The sequence below is a fragment of the Misgurnus anguillicaudatus genome, unplaced genomic scaffold, assembly GCF_027580225.2.
Source record: "Misgurnus anguillicaudatus unplaced genomic scaffold, ASM2758022v2 HiC_scaffold_33, whole genome shotgun sequence".
In the NCBI taxonomy this organism is placed as follows: domain Eukaryota; kingdom Metazoa; phylum Chordata; class Actinopteri; order Cypriniformes; family Cobitidae; genus Misgurnus; species Misgurnus anguillicaudatus.
The window spans coordinates 5056870-5073422 of record NW_027395283.1 but is presented as its reverse complement, the minus strand read 5'-3'; the positions used below and the strand labels follow the sequence as shown (position 1 = coordinate 5073422).

Genomic DNA, 16553 nt, shown 5'->3' with positions numbered 1-16553 from the left:
AGTGAAATTAATGCTTGAAATTAAACTGTGATGCTTTTATCTCACAAAAAGATTTGAGGCTTTAGTCTGATTTTCAGAGACCGTCTCAGTGACATACTGTATACTTGAGCTGTTACACACATCAATAACATTATAACATTTAAAAATGGCGAACAACAACAATGCATCTTTTCTATACAGTTACCTTATGCCTCAAATAAGACAAAAAAGATGCTTGACCAAAGCTTGTATTATAATTATTAGCATTATTTATAAGGTGAAGAACAGGTTTCACACACCAGCAGCTACACTAAAGCAAAACAGATCATTAACGTGAACTCGAGAAAACAGCTTTACTCTTAACGTAAATGATTCTTCAGACTGTTTATTAATCAACAGGACTCTAAAATGAAATGAAGGACAACTGTAGATAAACGTCTCCATCTCTCTAACAAACTACAACAACTATAGCAGATTACGACAGATTGATTTCTTAAAGCTGTTGCAAGTTGAGAAGCTTTAATATACATAACTGGACTAGTTTAGCCTTTGTTGCATTTCTGTTTTATCACAATCAACTCGATTCTCAACTGCCTAAAAATCCTTCCTTGGCATATTGTGTTACAAAACATTGGAGTGTGTAACCGATCGCATTTCTAGTTTATGTTAATCAGGTTATACGGGCTACGTTAATTAAAACAGCTTATAAGGGCTGACTTCGTGTTAGAATCATAACATAAAACAGGGAACGTAAATCACTTTGTGTTTTTTTAAACTGAGGTGAACAGAGCGAAGACTTTACAGTGGAAAGAAAACTGCATTGTATTGCTCCAGCGTCACATTGTGTAAACTGCATTTATAGTAAGGAAGTGCACATACACTGAAAAAAATGGACTTAGTGGGTCTTTGAATTTAAATAAAATAAACATGTATATGCAACACAAAATATTTATATTCCTTGTGTAAACATAATTTAATTGATTAGGATTAAAATGTTTTGTTTGAATGTAAAATGAACACATTATTCTCACATTGATTAAAATTGATTGAATTGAATACTTAAAGCAATAAAATTGGGTTTGCACACAAAACGGCACCTCCTGAGCAGCAGGGGCAGTATAGCTCAATGAGAAGGATATCGATTGCCATAAAAGAAGAATAAAGATTGTTTGTTTTGGGCGCCAAAATGAAGACTCAGCAGCAGTCAGTCAGTCAGAAGAACTCTCTCAGACGGACAGCACGTTATTAAAGTAAGTTCTATTATTTATTTATGTTCGCTTCATACGTGATATATCTTCACTAGATAGACTATTTTTGTTTACAATATGTAGCCATTGCAATGACTTGTAGTAAATATTAGTTTGGAGGAGGTTGGTGGAGTAAGTTAACAGTCAGTCAAGCTCATAAAGAAAAACACAGCGTTTTAAAAATGTCAGCTGTTAACGTTATTTTTAACGTTATTTTTTGGTAGTTTTATCCGAGTTGAAAACTGTCAGCTTTGAGTTGACTTTTGAGGCACTTTTTACTCAGCTGTTCTATGGAAACGTATCAGGACAAATAAAATGCTAACCAAAAGTTATTCTGTCCAGAGTAACGTTATCCATGTAAGTAATTTACCAGATGATATCAATTGACTAAATTAATAATGACATTGCGTATGAAACAAACTGTTTGCTTAATCAGATGAACAGACCCGCGTCAGTTATTCGTGACTTCGCTGCGCCACGAGCAACACTTGATTCTATTAGAAAAAGCTTTTTTAAATTTACTTCCTGCTTTGCTACTGTTCGGACGCTTTTACTTGCGCTCTGTGCTTTGCGCTTTTGCTTTTTCGCTTTTATCTTTTGATTCAACTACCAGCCGTTCAGCACAGTGCTCAAACTAAACAATTGGGCTCTCAAACTAAAACTACAAATTCCTGGAACTATATTGATATTTGGAATATTCAACAACTTGGGGTTTCTATCATAGCAGTCTACCAGTCTGCTATTGCCGGCAGCTGACAATCCTAAAACAGGACAACACAGCTGCCCACACTCAAACAGAAGAAAAGAAGAAAAAATGCCTTCTTTTGGATCTCAATCCACCTGCTGCTCAAACTGCCACAGACTTTTACAAAAGATTGCGGTTCTCGAAACAAAGTTACTTGTGGCGCTGCCGACCCTGCCAGAACATACAGTGGAGCTTCATCGTGGTCCTTCTCAACATAAAGCTGGTGATTCCTGTGAACCTAATGCTTATAAACAGGTCATAGTGAGCTCAGAGAAACCTAAAGTAATTGAGGACACAAACCGATGGCATAAACAGGGTGCGAGACCCAAAAGTGCTCAAGACATTAGACTGTCACGAGTGTCAAAAATTGCTGCATTAGCATCATCTACCCCAGATATGGGTACAACTCGAGTAGCCAATATTGGTATTCTACCACCCCCTGTACGGCTTGAAAATAGATTTGAAGCACTAATGAGTTTGGGTGAAGAATCCCCAAATGTTAATGGACACAGATCACATCAGTCAGTAGCTTACAGAGCTAACAGACGCTCAATATCATACAGGCAGCGGCGCTCCGCTCAGACAGCAGCCGAGCCAAGCACGCTGATAGTAGGTGACAATATCATCAGAAACTTTGAAAGCAAGGCTACCCGTACATACTGTTTTTCTCGTGCAACGGTTTCTGATGTTAACAAGGAACTTGGCAACATTCTGATGAAACATAAGTCTGTCAGTCGGATTGTCATACATGTGGGAAAGAATGATATTCGGAAAGAGCAGTCTGAGCTCCTTAAGGTGGATTTCAATGAACTTTTTGAAACACTTGCAAGACTGAAAGTTAAATCTTTCATCAGTGGACCTCTCCCAGCCCGGGGAAGAAATATGTTTTCTCGGCTACTAAGTTTAAATTCATGGCTGCAAAAAACCTGCACCATGAGAGGACTGAATTACATTGACAATTTCAATATCTTCTGGAGCCAAAGGCAATTTTTTAACACAGATGGTATCCACCCAAACAAACTGGGTGCTAGGTTGCTTAAAGACAATATCTTTTTCTCCATGCATCATCCAGCAGCTTGAGTGTGCCAGTCCACTACTGAACAGCGGAAATGACCACAGGATTTTACACCAGCACCTGGATGGACATTCAGAAGACAAGGATAAAACTCTGCAGTCACAACTACTGTTCACAGACACAGCTCAGGCTGAGCCCTGCCCACAGACCTTGCTACAGCTGGATTGTGAATCAACACCCAAAAACGTTACTGTTGATAATGACCAGAGGAATGATAACACTCCCTCCCAACCTTCAGGAACACCAGAATCACAGCTGATGTCGTCACACTCTCTCTCCCTCTCTCCAACATCACCACTTCTGGGCTTTTCAGAGAAAATGGAGAAACTGGTATCTGCTGGAACAAAGCTCTCCCACTCTATTGCTGCGAGTCCCCAAATATCAACCAAGAAACGGCGGGCTCCTCAACCACCAAAGCCTTCGGGCCCAGCCTGCCCTCCCCCTCCATCTGAGAGAGCACTCTGACCTCTGCCTCAACGTCAGGGATCACACAAGCCCTCATCTGCAAACAGCACTGGTAACTGATGTGTGTTGGGTTCCCGCTACGTCAGCAGTAACAATCATAAATATTTTAAGAACAAGCGGGTGCCCGATGTCCCTTTAGCTTTCCCTATCTCTGTCCTGACATATGATAGAAAGATGAAGGCCGTCTCCAGCCGCACAGCAATTCTATCTAATCTACTGCCTATTATACGTCATTCTGAGATTGATACAGTGCCAAAACCAGTTACTGTTAAGTTAGCACTTCTGAACATCCGTTCACTAAAGAACAAATCCTTTTTAGTTAATGATCTTATCACCACTAACAACCTGGACTTTATGTTTCTAAATGAAACTTGGTTAGATGACAGCTGCAGTGCTACAGTCCTCAATGAATCAGCCCCACCCAACTTTACCTTTATAAATGTCTGTAGAGCTATTAGAAGAGGTGGAGGAATAGCTGCTTTATTCAAAGATGCCTTTCAATGCAAGCAAGTGTTACTTGGTGATTACCAGTCTTTTGAATATTTGTGTATTGCTTTAAAAGGTACACCACGCATTCTGTTTACAATTATTTATAGACCTCCCAAATACACCTCAGCATTTGTTGATGAATTCACAGAACTTTTATCAACAATTTCCTCTGAATTTGATTATTTTGTTATTGCTGGAGATTTTAATATTCATATAGACAATGCAGAAAACAATGCTGCAATTGAACTGTTAAATGTTTTAAACACCTTTGATCTGACCCAGCACGTGCAAGGTCCCACACACAATCGGGGACACACTCTTGATCTGCTCATTAGCAAGGGTCTATACATTTCATCCACTGTAATCAAGGATGAAGCCCTATCTGACCATTTCTGTGTTTACTTTGATTTATTGATCTGTCCTGCCACTGATGCTAGATCTGTCTATGTTAAAAAAAGGTTCATAAATGAGAACACCAGTGAGGTATTTATGAATGCTATATCAATGTTGCCAAACATATCGGCAGACTCTGTTGATGTTCTCCTTGAAAACTTTAACATAAAAGTTAAAGATGCCATTGATGGTATAGCTCCAGTAAAGGTCAAGGTGATCACTGGCAGACGTAAAGCACCCTGGAGAAACACAACAGCAGTACATCACATGAAAAGAACATGCAGAAAAGCTGAACGTATGTGGCGGAAAACAAAACTTGAAGTACATTATAGCATCTATAAAGACAGTCTTCGTGCTTTCAATGTAGAACTAGGCACAGCTAGACAGACCTTCTTTTCAAACATTATAAACAAAAACATAAACAACACTCACACTCTTTTTGCTACTGTAGAGAGACTAACAAACCCCCCAAATCAAGTTCCTAGTGAAATGCTCTCTGACAACAAATGCAATGAGTTTGCAACCTTTTTCTCTGAGAAGATCAGTAATATCAGAATGGCGATCAATACGGCCTCATATTGTACTGTGATCAGTCAGATATCATTGCAACAACCTCAGAAATTAGCCATTCTCTCAGAATTTGACATAATTGATATAAAAACCTTGGAAGAAACAGTACAACATCTTAAAGCATCAACTAGCAGCCTTGACACGCTCCCCACATCTTTTCTCAAAAAGGTACTTAACTGCTTAGAAACTGACCTCTTAAAAATAGTAAATACCTCTCTGATCACAGGCACCTTTCCAGAGTCATTAAAAACAGCAGTTGTTAAAGGGACACTTCACCCATTTGCATTAAGCTTTGTATAGTTAGAACCCCAGTCATGTTTTTGAATGGTCATGCATCATTTCCTCAGTTGCCGCTGAGACAGGAGAAATACAGATTTCAGTGTTGCACTTCCTTCTTTCAATGATGTAAAAATCATCATATTGCATCATTGAAAGAAGGAAGTGCAATATCTTTGTTGAGGGAGTGAGACTACAAACATCCCTTTTCTTTGTCAAATAGGCACCAAATTCTAAATGTATGTTACATTTTGACTACAAATATGATGCTCTTTCAATAAAGATTAATGTTTCTACGGGTGAAATGCCCCTTTAAGCCTCTCCTAAAAAAGAGTAACCTAGACAAAACCATACTTAGCAACTACAGACCAATCTCAAATCTTCCGTTTATAGGCAAGATCATTGAAAAGGTGGTTTTTAATCAGCTGAACAAATTCTTAAACTCAAATGGCTATCTGGACAATTTTCAATCTGGTTTCCGTCAGCATCACAGCACAGAGACAGTGCTCATAAAGATAATAAATGATATTCGCTTAAACTCTGATTCAGGTAAAATATCAGTGCTGGTGCTACTAGATCTTAGTGCTGCCTTTGACACAGTAGATCACACCATACTCTTACATAGACTGGAAAACTGGGTAGGGCTCTCTGGGATGGTCCTCAAATGGTTTAAAACATACCTACAAGGAAGAGGTTACTATGTGAACATAGGTAACCATAAATCTGAGTGGACATCCATGACATGTGGAGTCCCACAGGGTTCAATTCTTGCACCGCTTCTGTTTAATTTGTATATGCTCCCACTTGGTCAAATAATGAAAAAGAACCAAATTGCTTACCACAGCTATGCAGATGACACCCAGATATACTTAGCCCTGTCACCTAATGACTACAGCCCCATTGACTCTCTATGTAAATGCATTGATGAAATTAACTGTTGGATGCGTCAAAACTTCCTCCAGTTAAACAAAGACAAAACTGAAGTCATTGTATTTGGAAATAAAGATGAAACTCTCAAAGTTAACACATACCTTGACTCTAGGGGTCTAAAGACACAAAATAAAGTCATAAATCTTGGTGTTATTTTAGAGTCTGACCTTAATTTCAGTAGTCATGTGAAAGCAATAAGCAAATCAGCTTACTACCATCTCAGAAATATTGCCAGAATTAGCTGTTTTGTATCAAGACGGGACTTAGAGAAACTTGTTCATGCTTTCATCACCAGCAGGGTGGATTACTGCAATGGACTTCTTACGGGGATCCCCAAAAAGACCATTAGACAGCTGCAGCTCATACAAAACACTGCTGCCAGAATTCTGACCAGAACCAAAAAATCTGAGCACATTACTCCAGTCCTCAGGTCCTTACACTGGCTACCTATTACATTTAGAATAGATTTTAAAGTATTGTTACTCGTTTATAAATCACTTCATGGCTTAGGACCCAAATACATGACAGATATGCTAACTGTATATAAACCTAAAAGATTACTCAGATCATTAGGATCAGGTCAGTTAGAAATACCAAGGGTTAACTCAAAACAAGGTGCATCAGCATTTAGTTATTATGCCACCTCTAGCTGGAATCAGCTTCCAGAAGAGATCAGATGTGCTTCAACAGTAAACACTTTTAAATCTAGAATAAAAACACATCTGTTTAACTCTGCATTTACTGAATGAGCACTGTGCTGCTTCACACTGACTGCACTTTTAACTCAAGTCACTTTTATTTCTGTTTTATTCTTTTTAACATTTTAAAGTGTTTTTATTGTGATTTTATTGTGTATCTATTATTTTTACATTTTCTTTTTTCTCTTTTATATATTGTTTTCTCATTTCTATGTAAAGCACTTTGAATGACCTCTGTGTATGAAATGTGCTATACAAATAAACTTGCCTTGCCTTGCCTTGCCTTAAATGTCTCGCGTGACGTCTGGTATATTAACTGAAAAAAAATCGCTTTGAAGTGACCACACCTTGAGCTGACGTTTTCAGAAGAGAACCGTGTTTTAGATCTCATTTTGTCCAACATTGCGTCCTATGACAGATATAATACTTATTTTATTATTGTTCTGTGTATGTGTGACCTTCATCATTTGAGGTTATGTGTTGATTTCACCTCTGAATATTTCCTCTTATAGGTCCATCATCCTTTCATGCGCTACACAGCATTGGTAAGTCATTTCTTTCACTTTTGCTGCTGTTAGGAGCTATATCTTATTTTTGTAACTAATATACATGTATTATTCTTTGACTCGCAGTACTCAAATATACAATGGTTGGTTAATTTGTTTTCAGATAAATGCTGAATTTAAAAGAATCACTACTGTCTAATGTTCCTGTGTCACCTGGACCTCCAATCCAAAAACCTGATGAAACTCTTCTATCAGAAAGGATGACAGCTAGCAAAAAGACTTAAAACAATTAATGATCAAATGACAGAAGTAAGTAATATAGGTTCATAGACATAAAAATGTGTAAACATTGTTGGAAGTACAGAACGTTTAGTATGTTTTAGTTACAACATCTTTTGGCACACGGGTCATTAAAACACCTGGGAAGATTTAAAGGGGTAGTTCACCCAAAAATAAAAATTCTCATCACTTACTCCCTATCATGTTGTTACAAACCTGTATAAATGTCTTTGTTCTGATGAACACTAAGGAAGATATTTTGAGGAATGTTTGTAACCAAACCAATCATAAGCCCCATTCACTTCCATAGTGGGGAAAAATAATACTATTGAAGTGAATGGGGCTCATGAACAGTTTGGTTGCAAACATTTCTCAAAATAAATATCTTCCTTCATGTTTATCAGAACAAAGACATTTATACAGGTCTGTAACAACATGAGAGTGAGAAAATGAGAGAATTCACTTTTGATTTGATTATCAGGTGTGGTAGCACACACTCGAAACGTGGCCTCTTTATTAAACTCATTCCAGTGTAGTGAACACTAGGGATGCTCCGATCAGGATTTTTGCAGCCGATACGATCACCGATTTGTAATCTTCGTGATCGGCCGATACCGATTCTAATTTTTTAAAGCTGATATGTAAGCTCTTTGATGACTGTAACTGTTACATTTTTTCTAGATAAAATAATACCACGGATGTTGCCTTTGTTATATTACTTGCAGTAATTAGGTATATTATTGTTTTAATAGTGACTCAAATAAATAAGCACAACAAATATTTATTCTGCAAAGAGAAATTTAATATGGCTTTAAAAAGGCTTATGTCTCCTAATAGTACTGAAAATAAAACACTTCACAGTCTTTACTGTATTAATTAAATATACACGCATTCGTATGAAGTATAAAAATTCTTTAGTCAAGAGCAGAGAGTGATTTTATTGAGAGATGAATTAGGTTACTGCAGCTTTAAGACGTGAGAGAGAGATCGCTCTCTTCACGTGCACTGATGACAGGCTGCTGTGTGTGTGTGGGCGGCGGCTGAACGCAGACAAGCAGCTGTGAGGAAAATAAAAGTTTAAACGCTCAAAACTTTAAGACGCATGCAAATAAGAAACTTTTGGCATGAGGATGCAACTGTCCGTGATAGATATGTGTTGTATACGCTGTTTGATGGGGATGTGAAGACGCCTTGCGCTGTTGACCGGAGCACGTCCTCATAGAAAATACGCATATCTCTGTAAAGGCAAAGAGAGACATACAAATCTGCACGCCGCACATGAGCAAAGGGTTGTAAAAATGCTCGTGCTACGTAAAAAAATGTCTTTAATTGCAGCCACATTCAGGATCCTTTTGATGACAAAAGTAAACAGAAAGATCGGTTTATGAGATCGGCAGATTTAGCGAGCACCGATCGAGTCATTTAATGCCATTATCGGCCAATCGATCGGAGCATCCCTAGTGAACACACACACCCGGAGCAGTGGACAGTGCAGCTGCCTTGCTTTGTAACCCATGTATTTGTAACCAATTGTAACATGCTGTGGCAATGCACATGGGTCTGTATACTGACATTTATATTTGTTTGCATTGTACTAATTTCCAATGACACTTTTATTGTAACAGTAACCTTTTTTTCTGTTTCTTTAACTACATTTGTTTGTTTTGTACAGGGCATGGATGAAGTCAGCATCAGTGAGGTCATTTGAAGACACCAATGTTGGGATTTGTGCTCTCAAACAACATGCTTCTTGTGATGAAGAAGAGGATCTTTGTATAGTCCTGGAAGCCATGAAGGTGTTGCAACATCGTGTTTGAGCTGACGTATGCCTTAAACCTGAGCTATCCTGATCTCCGCTTTATTTTGGAGGAAATCCAAACTGCATTGAGAGTAACTTTAACGAACAGTTTCTTTCAGTGAAAGGATCAGAAAGACTGTGCTGCTCATTTTTGACTTTTTTATCTGTTTTAAGCGTTTTCTCTTATTAATACATTAACAGTTTGCTGCTCAGAGTCGATTTTGGAAATGGTTGTTGTATTTTGTTTTTGTTGAATCTTTGATTAACAGTTTATAAATGCTGTAGCTCTGACTTTCTGAAGGAGTGATATTTTCCAGTTTGTAAATCCATTTTAAAAAGAATAGTACTTACTGTTTTGCATTTCTCTTTGTAATGCAGTGTTTGTGTTTTAGCACTTCTAAATCTACTGTGATAGTAACTATTTTAAACATTTGGGTCAGTTTCACAGATGGGGCTTTTCCTAGTCCCAGACTTTTGCAATGCCATATATCAGTGCCATTGTTTTGTCTAAAGATGTACTCCAGTGTTGTTTTTGTAAGGTAGGTTTGTTTGTAAACTTTATTTTATTAAAAATATCCTAATATAATGAGGGCCTAGTCATGGCTTAATCTACAACCTGTTTGGGAAATTGCCCCTTTATGTATGTACTGCATGTGCTGATTGTTGTAATAGTTATTGACTGTTATTGAATTAATGTGAAGTGATTTAAATGAATTGATGATCTGAAAGCAGTGGTTTGCCTCAATATCACTAAACATTTGTTCAAAACTCTTTGCTTTTTATGCCAATGCAAATGTATTTTGTATTTTAAAAAAATAAATAACATTTGGATAATTATGGGTGATTATTCTGGTGCCAGAGACATAATGAAATTGCTTTAGAGTTACATAATCCCATAATATAAGCATTAAAAAAGCATGTTGGAATAAGAGATGAAAATCTAGTCCCCTTACATAATAAAATTACTTAAACATTACAAAATAAATGTGTTATAGTAAAGAGAAATAGCACTTTGAGTCAACATATTTCTATTAGACTACTTAAAATAATTAAAATGTTTTGGTCTGACACATAAAAATTAATTGAGGAAAATTATTTTGGTTTTAAACAATCGGATCATGTGGGACCGATGTACACATTAAAATTACGTAAATTGAAAGGATTTTTTTTTCAGTGTATGCAGATATCATAGAAATTAGCATTAAATACACACACCTTGTTCTCTTCTGAAGTTCACTCTGCATTGTAAGACCGTGGATTAAAGAAGGTGCTAAAACGCAGAGTAAAGACGGGGCGGAGCTAATAGGGCTCAGCTTAAGGGGATTGTGTGTGCGGCACAGTCCTTGGGTGAGGCCCCAAAAATTTCATGGGCCCTTAGAATCATCCCAACTACCCCCCCCCCCCCCCTTACAGCGCCCCTGGTTGCCAGTAACAACAGTCGTTAGAGGAACCCCGAACTACACTTGTATTCAATTCCAAAGGAGTTAAATCAGCGGAATAAAGGATTGACTTCAATCAGAAGTGACCACTAAGATAACATGAATGCTTGTCTAATATTAATGAAAAGTAAAAAGTTCTCAAGTAATTAAATAATCAAGTAAACAGTAAGTGATAAAATAAGAACAGAGAAACAAATGAAAAAACAGACAAATAAATATAACATTAAGTCGCAGATTGTTTTTTGATTAACATGTAAGTTACAGCTGTCACTTATACTTACAAGCCTATAGTAATGGATTCATACGTCATAAAACACTTTTTTCCTAAACTTTTCACTTTACACAGAACCTTTTTATATACATTTATATAGGCCAATGGACATTTTGACTTAATTATACTTAAGCATATTGTCAGGACTCTGCCTTGAAGTCTTGTTAAATTTGTATTTTGTCATGGTGGCAGAGTTCTGGCAGTCCCTGGCCTTGTGTGGAGGTTCATGCCTTGTTTTTGTGTTTGGCATGTACCTCCGGTGTCTTGTCATTTGTCCCTGCTCCCTCGTCCTCCTGCTTATTGTTAATTATTACTTATTCCCATCACCTGTTCCCCGCTCGTTATCTTGTTTGGTTTGCTCTATTTAATGTCAGTGTTTCTTTAGTTCTGTGCAGGATCATTGTGTTGTGTCGTGTCGCGTGTTACTAGTACATTTAGAGTCTAGTTACCCAGTCAAGTTGTAGTGTAATCTGTCAAGTGTTTCATGTTTCTTGTTTCATACCCCTCGTGGGTTCTTGTTTTGTTGTCGAATAAAGTGTTTTCTGTTCTTCCCCGACATCGTCTGCTCTTGGGTTCATTTGTCTGCCAAACCCTCACACATATGTGACCATCAAAGCCTGAAAGATCACAGTTCTGCATGTGCACGTTTGTTCCCGCTGAGATGTTATGGACAGCAGACTTTCTTTTGTGTCCCAGCAACATATTTTCAGCAGCAGATTAACCATATGGGCAAACTGGGCGAGTGCTAAGGAGCACCAACTAAAACCAACAATAAAAAAATATTTTATAAAATTACAAAAGTACTTGCTCTTTAAGACGTAAGTTGTTCATCTACTAAGTAAGCGTGACGTGCACAACAGCTTTTTGGAAAATGATCGGCAGCAGCTAAGTGACATAGCCAAAAAAAAGTACATTAAGCCACTTTACACAAAATCCCACAAATATGCATTTTTTTTCGCGCTGGTGCCGAGTAGTCTGTTAGCTGCACTAAAGATGATGCAAATTTATGCTCTGTTGATCAATCAATTAGTGACAGAGACACCACTGATCAAATAAACAGAAGTGCACCTGATGAGACGAAGCATCCAGAAATAATCGACCAACAGCTAGACTTAAACTCCTACACCCAGACTGAGGTGGATGATGAAACTGACAATCGACGGTTTGCTGTTCCTGGTGATCTGGTCTTGTGGGGGTTCATCACAGAAAAAGTGAGGTAAGAGTTTACAACATAGAGATGCAGTCTATCAGAATCAGGCTGCCAAATATTCAACATCTGTACGAGATTGTGGAATGGGGGAAGAACACGTTCTCTTATCTCATCCCCAAAACAACTTAATTGTTTCTAAGGAATGGCTACTGTACTCCCCGTCAACTGGATTGGTTTATTGCTATTCATGCAAACTTTTCTCCTCACAAAATCATACATTTATTACAGGCTTCTGTGACTGAAAACTAGGGATGCACCGATACCACCTTTTCCATCTCCGGTCCGATTCCGATACCCGAATTCTGAGTATCGGCCGATTCCTATTCGATCTGATACTACTGTATTTTTCTTCAGCAATTTAAATTACACACAGACACAGACACAGACACACACACACACACACACACACACACACACACACACACACACACACACACACACACACACACACACACACATTCTGGTTTCCATGTTTTGTGGGGACATTCCATAAGCGTAATGCATTTTATACTGTACAAACTGTATATTCTATTCCCCTTACCTACCCCATTCCCTAACCCCAACCATCACAGACACCCTTCTACAACTTCACATTTTCAAGAAACATCATTTTGTTTGATTTATAAGCTTGTTTCCTCATGGGGACATCAAAATGTCCCCACAAGGTCACAAAAATACTGGTATTCCTATCTTTATGGGGACAATTGGTCCCCACAACGTGATAATTACCAGGTACACACACACACACACACACACACACACACACACACACACACACACACACACACACACACACACACACACACACACACACACACTATATATAAATGTGTATAGTGCTTTCTGCTAAATCTAGCATAATATAATTATATTATAATTATAATTTTAAAGTAAAAAACAATAATTTAAAATGATTTACAAGTTGCAAGAACATTAGTAATTATTAACCATGGCAGTGTTTAGGAGAAAATAAAATAGGCATGTTTGATCAAATAAGTATGCTAAATATATTTTCTTAATTGCGCAAAAAGTCACAGTAAAAAAGCTTTAGTGTGCAGATGGTTATTTTGGGAATTATGCACTTAACCGGACCTTTTATGCACATTTCGGGTGCAGAATTGATGCGCCTAAATCATAGTGAGTGCGCAATACTGTGCTTCCTGGGTGCAGCATTGATCCTCTAGAATCATCCTCACACTCACATGGGAATCCTCGCTCTGCAATGGAAAGTTACGTTCATAACTATTAAAACACAAAGAGATTAGATGCATCGTGTGCTCAGCACATACTGAATGCATCCACCCAACAGCTTACTGAGACTTTATAAAATAAGATCTTTAAAACAGCCTACAGTTATCATGGATTAAAGTGAAAAAAATTCTTCTGACTGAAATTTTTTTCAGGCCAAGTCATATTCCTTGTAAATAGGCAAGACCAATAGGGCATTCTAAGGGGAGATGTTTTTTTGCCATTAATGCTGAAGTCTACTGTGGCATTTATAGGGTTGCCAACTGTCACTATGAAATACAGCAGCAGTGCGAGTATGTTTTTTTGTGAATAAACAGTGTTAACACTTAATTACAACATATGATAGGTTTATTAATAGTTTGTTAATTTACAGCTTTACTTTTAACACAGTCCTTTAATTGAACCTTTAATATCTGTCTAAAACAAAACACTTGTGACTCCTGCACTAACAGTTAAAAACGTTATCCCGTCATGTTAATCTACTTGTGACAAACTAAAAAAATTTATTCTGTAAGATGTAGTTGGCAGGGCATTTCAGATTAAGGTGAAATAGCTAAATAACTCACTATATAAAAAGAAATATGAATATCACCACCTTTAATGAATCTTAATTATTTATTAATTGTAAATCTTATTAATTTTGGCATTTACTTATACATTTTTTTAAATCAAGGTTGAAACTGTTAACATTAGTTAATACACTATGAACTAACATCAGTTACTTTAATGACATAAACAAGAATTAATAAATGCTTATATACTCTATATTTTTCATAGTTTGTTCATGTTATATAATGCATTTAAAAATGTGAACAAATATTTTATTTTTTTAAAAGTGGTACAGAAATGTTTATATCATATTATTTAGTACACATAAACGAATAATCCAGGGTCTGTTCTGCTCACACAACAGCTTACAGTCACAGCTCTAATACAGTATGTATGAATATAAACCCTGAACGAGCAACTCGAATAAAACTTGTGTACAATTCACACAGAACGCCTGTAATCATAGTGACAGTTGTACATTAAATGACTGTACCCTTTATCAACAAATTATTATTATTATTTTACAATAGAGGCAGAGCTGAGGTGCTATTTTATGCGCAATGTTATGCACTTAAAACAACGCATTGTGCGAAACGTGCGTATATTACACAAGAACAAAATTCAAGCTCTCTAAGGATAAACAGTCAGTGATGAAATAAGGATAATAAACAATAATGTATATATCTTAGTAAATGTATAAATAGATTTAGTCAAGAGCAGTAAGAGATTAATTGTTTGATTAACATTAGTGACAGATATAAGCAAAAAAGGTAACTTACCCTTTTTTCTGCTGTTTACTTTCTCCTAAGCTCTAAATGGTCGTGTTTGAGGATACTTGCAAAGACGGGATTTTTGACGCATAACATTATGTGTATTTAAGGCCAATAAAGCGGCAAAAATACTCACAAGCTCAAAGAGAAGCGAATGGGCGACTTGCTCATTCCCTCATACAGAAACAACGCGCACATTTAACACTGTTGTTATTGTTTCGATTTAAAATCACTTGTTTTTAAATGTGGATACATGTACAAACGTCAAGATTTCCTGACCACGCGCAAATGCAACTGCAAGAACTGACAGGTGGATGATGTTACAATATGTTATATATGGTCAGCAGGATGTGACAGACCAGAGAGATGGTTTACGTGTGAGTCATGTGATGTAACGTCATTGTGATGCTGAAGCACGGAAGTAAAGAGAAGCACTGAGAAGCATGCGGTTGTGAGATTCTTTATTTTGATAAGATTAAACTATAAAACCAAGCTTATAACATGGTGGCAGCGGTAAATTGTTGAATAAAAGTAAAAGACCGAGTTCAGTTGGCTATAGTAAGAGCAACTGAGAGTGAGAGAGTGCCGATCATGGAGGGTGCATTCGGGCTGAAACCGCCAGCGAATTTTGACTGGAATGCAGCGTGCTTAACCAAGGCTTGGAAAGCATTGGAAGAGGAGTTTTCTCTGTACATGGACTTATCGCTCGCAGATGCGGACAACAAGACCAAGGTAAAAGTGTTCCAATATCTAATCGGAGAAACGGGCAGAGAACTAAGCAAGACGCTAAGCGCCGCTTTACCGGCGGACAACGAGTTGACAGTGGGATGGCTGTTAACTGCGTTCCGAAACCACTGCAATCCTGCACTCAATGAAACTGTAGAAAGGTACAGATTTTTCTCCAGAAATCAGAACGCCAGAGAAACGTTTGAAAAATATGTTACTGATTTAAAAGTGCTGGCGGACACGTGCAATTTCGGATCGGCTAGAGACTCTTTGATTAGAGACAGAATAGTATGCGGCATACTGAACTCGCAAGTGAGAGAACGCCTATTAAGAGAGATGGACTTGACGCTTGAGAAATGTATGAGAATATGCAAAGCATCTGAACTATCAAAAGAAAATGTGATGACAATTGAAGGAAGAAAAACTGAAGAAGTGCACGCAGTTCAGAGAGTTAGGCTGTCTCAGAGTGCCAAACAAACTCATTCAGCTAACGTTAAGTGTAAATTCTGTGGAAAACAGCATGAGTGGAAAAAGCTAAGTTGCCCAGCTTATGGAAAGCAGTACAGAAAGTGTGGCAAGCTGAACCATTTTGCAACCACATGCAAAACAAAAGACACAACGCGAAAAGGAATACACAGTGTAGCAGAAATGGAAGAGGAACCATTTCAAGAAATTCTCAGTCTCAGTTCACAAAAGGAGGGAGACAAACAAGAAAAACAACTGTTTGCAACCATGCTGATAGGAGAAAAGCCAGTAAAATTTCAATTGGACTGTGGAGCCAGTTGCAATGTCATACCCATCCAACTGTTTAACCCTGACACAGCAATGGAAAAGACAGAACAGATTCTGGTCATGTATAACAAGAGCACCCTGAAACCCTTAGGAAAATG

General features: G+C 37.5%; 1 long non-coding RNA gene across 1 annotated transcript; it reads left to right on the top strand.

Annotated features, from left to right (window-relative positions):
- Positions 1–7222: 7222 nt before the first annotated feature.
- LOC141363219 (uncharacterized) lies at positions 7223–10621 on the top strand. The gene is made up of 3 exons (XR_012368733.1): positions 7223–7412; positions 7537–7682; positions 9325–10621. It is a non-coding gene; the product is annotated as an uncharacterized lncRNA (long non-coding RNA).
- The last annotated feature ends 5932 nt before the right edge of the window (positions 10622–16553 follow it).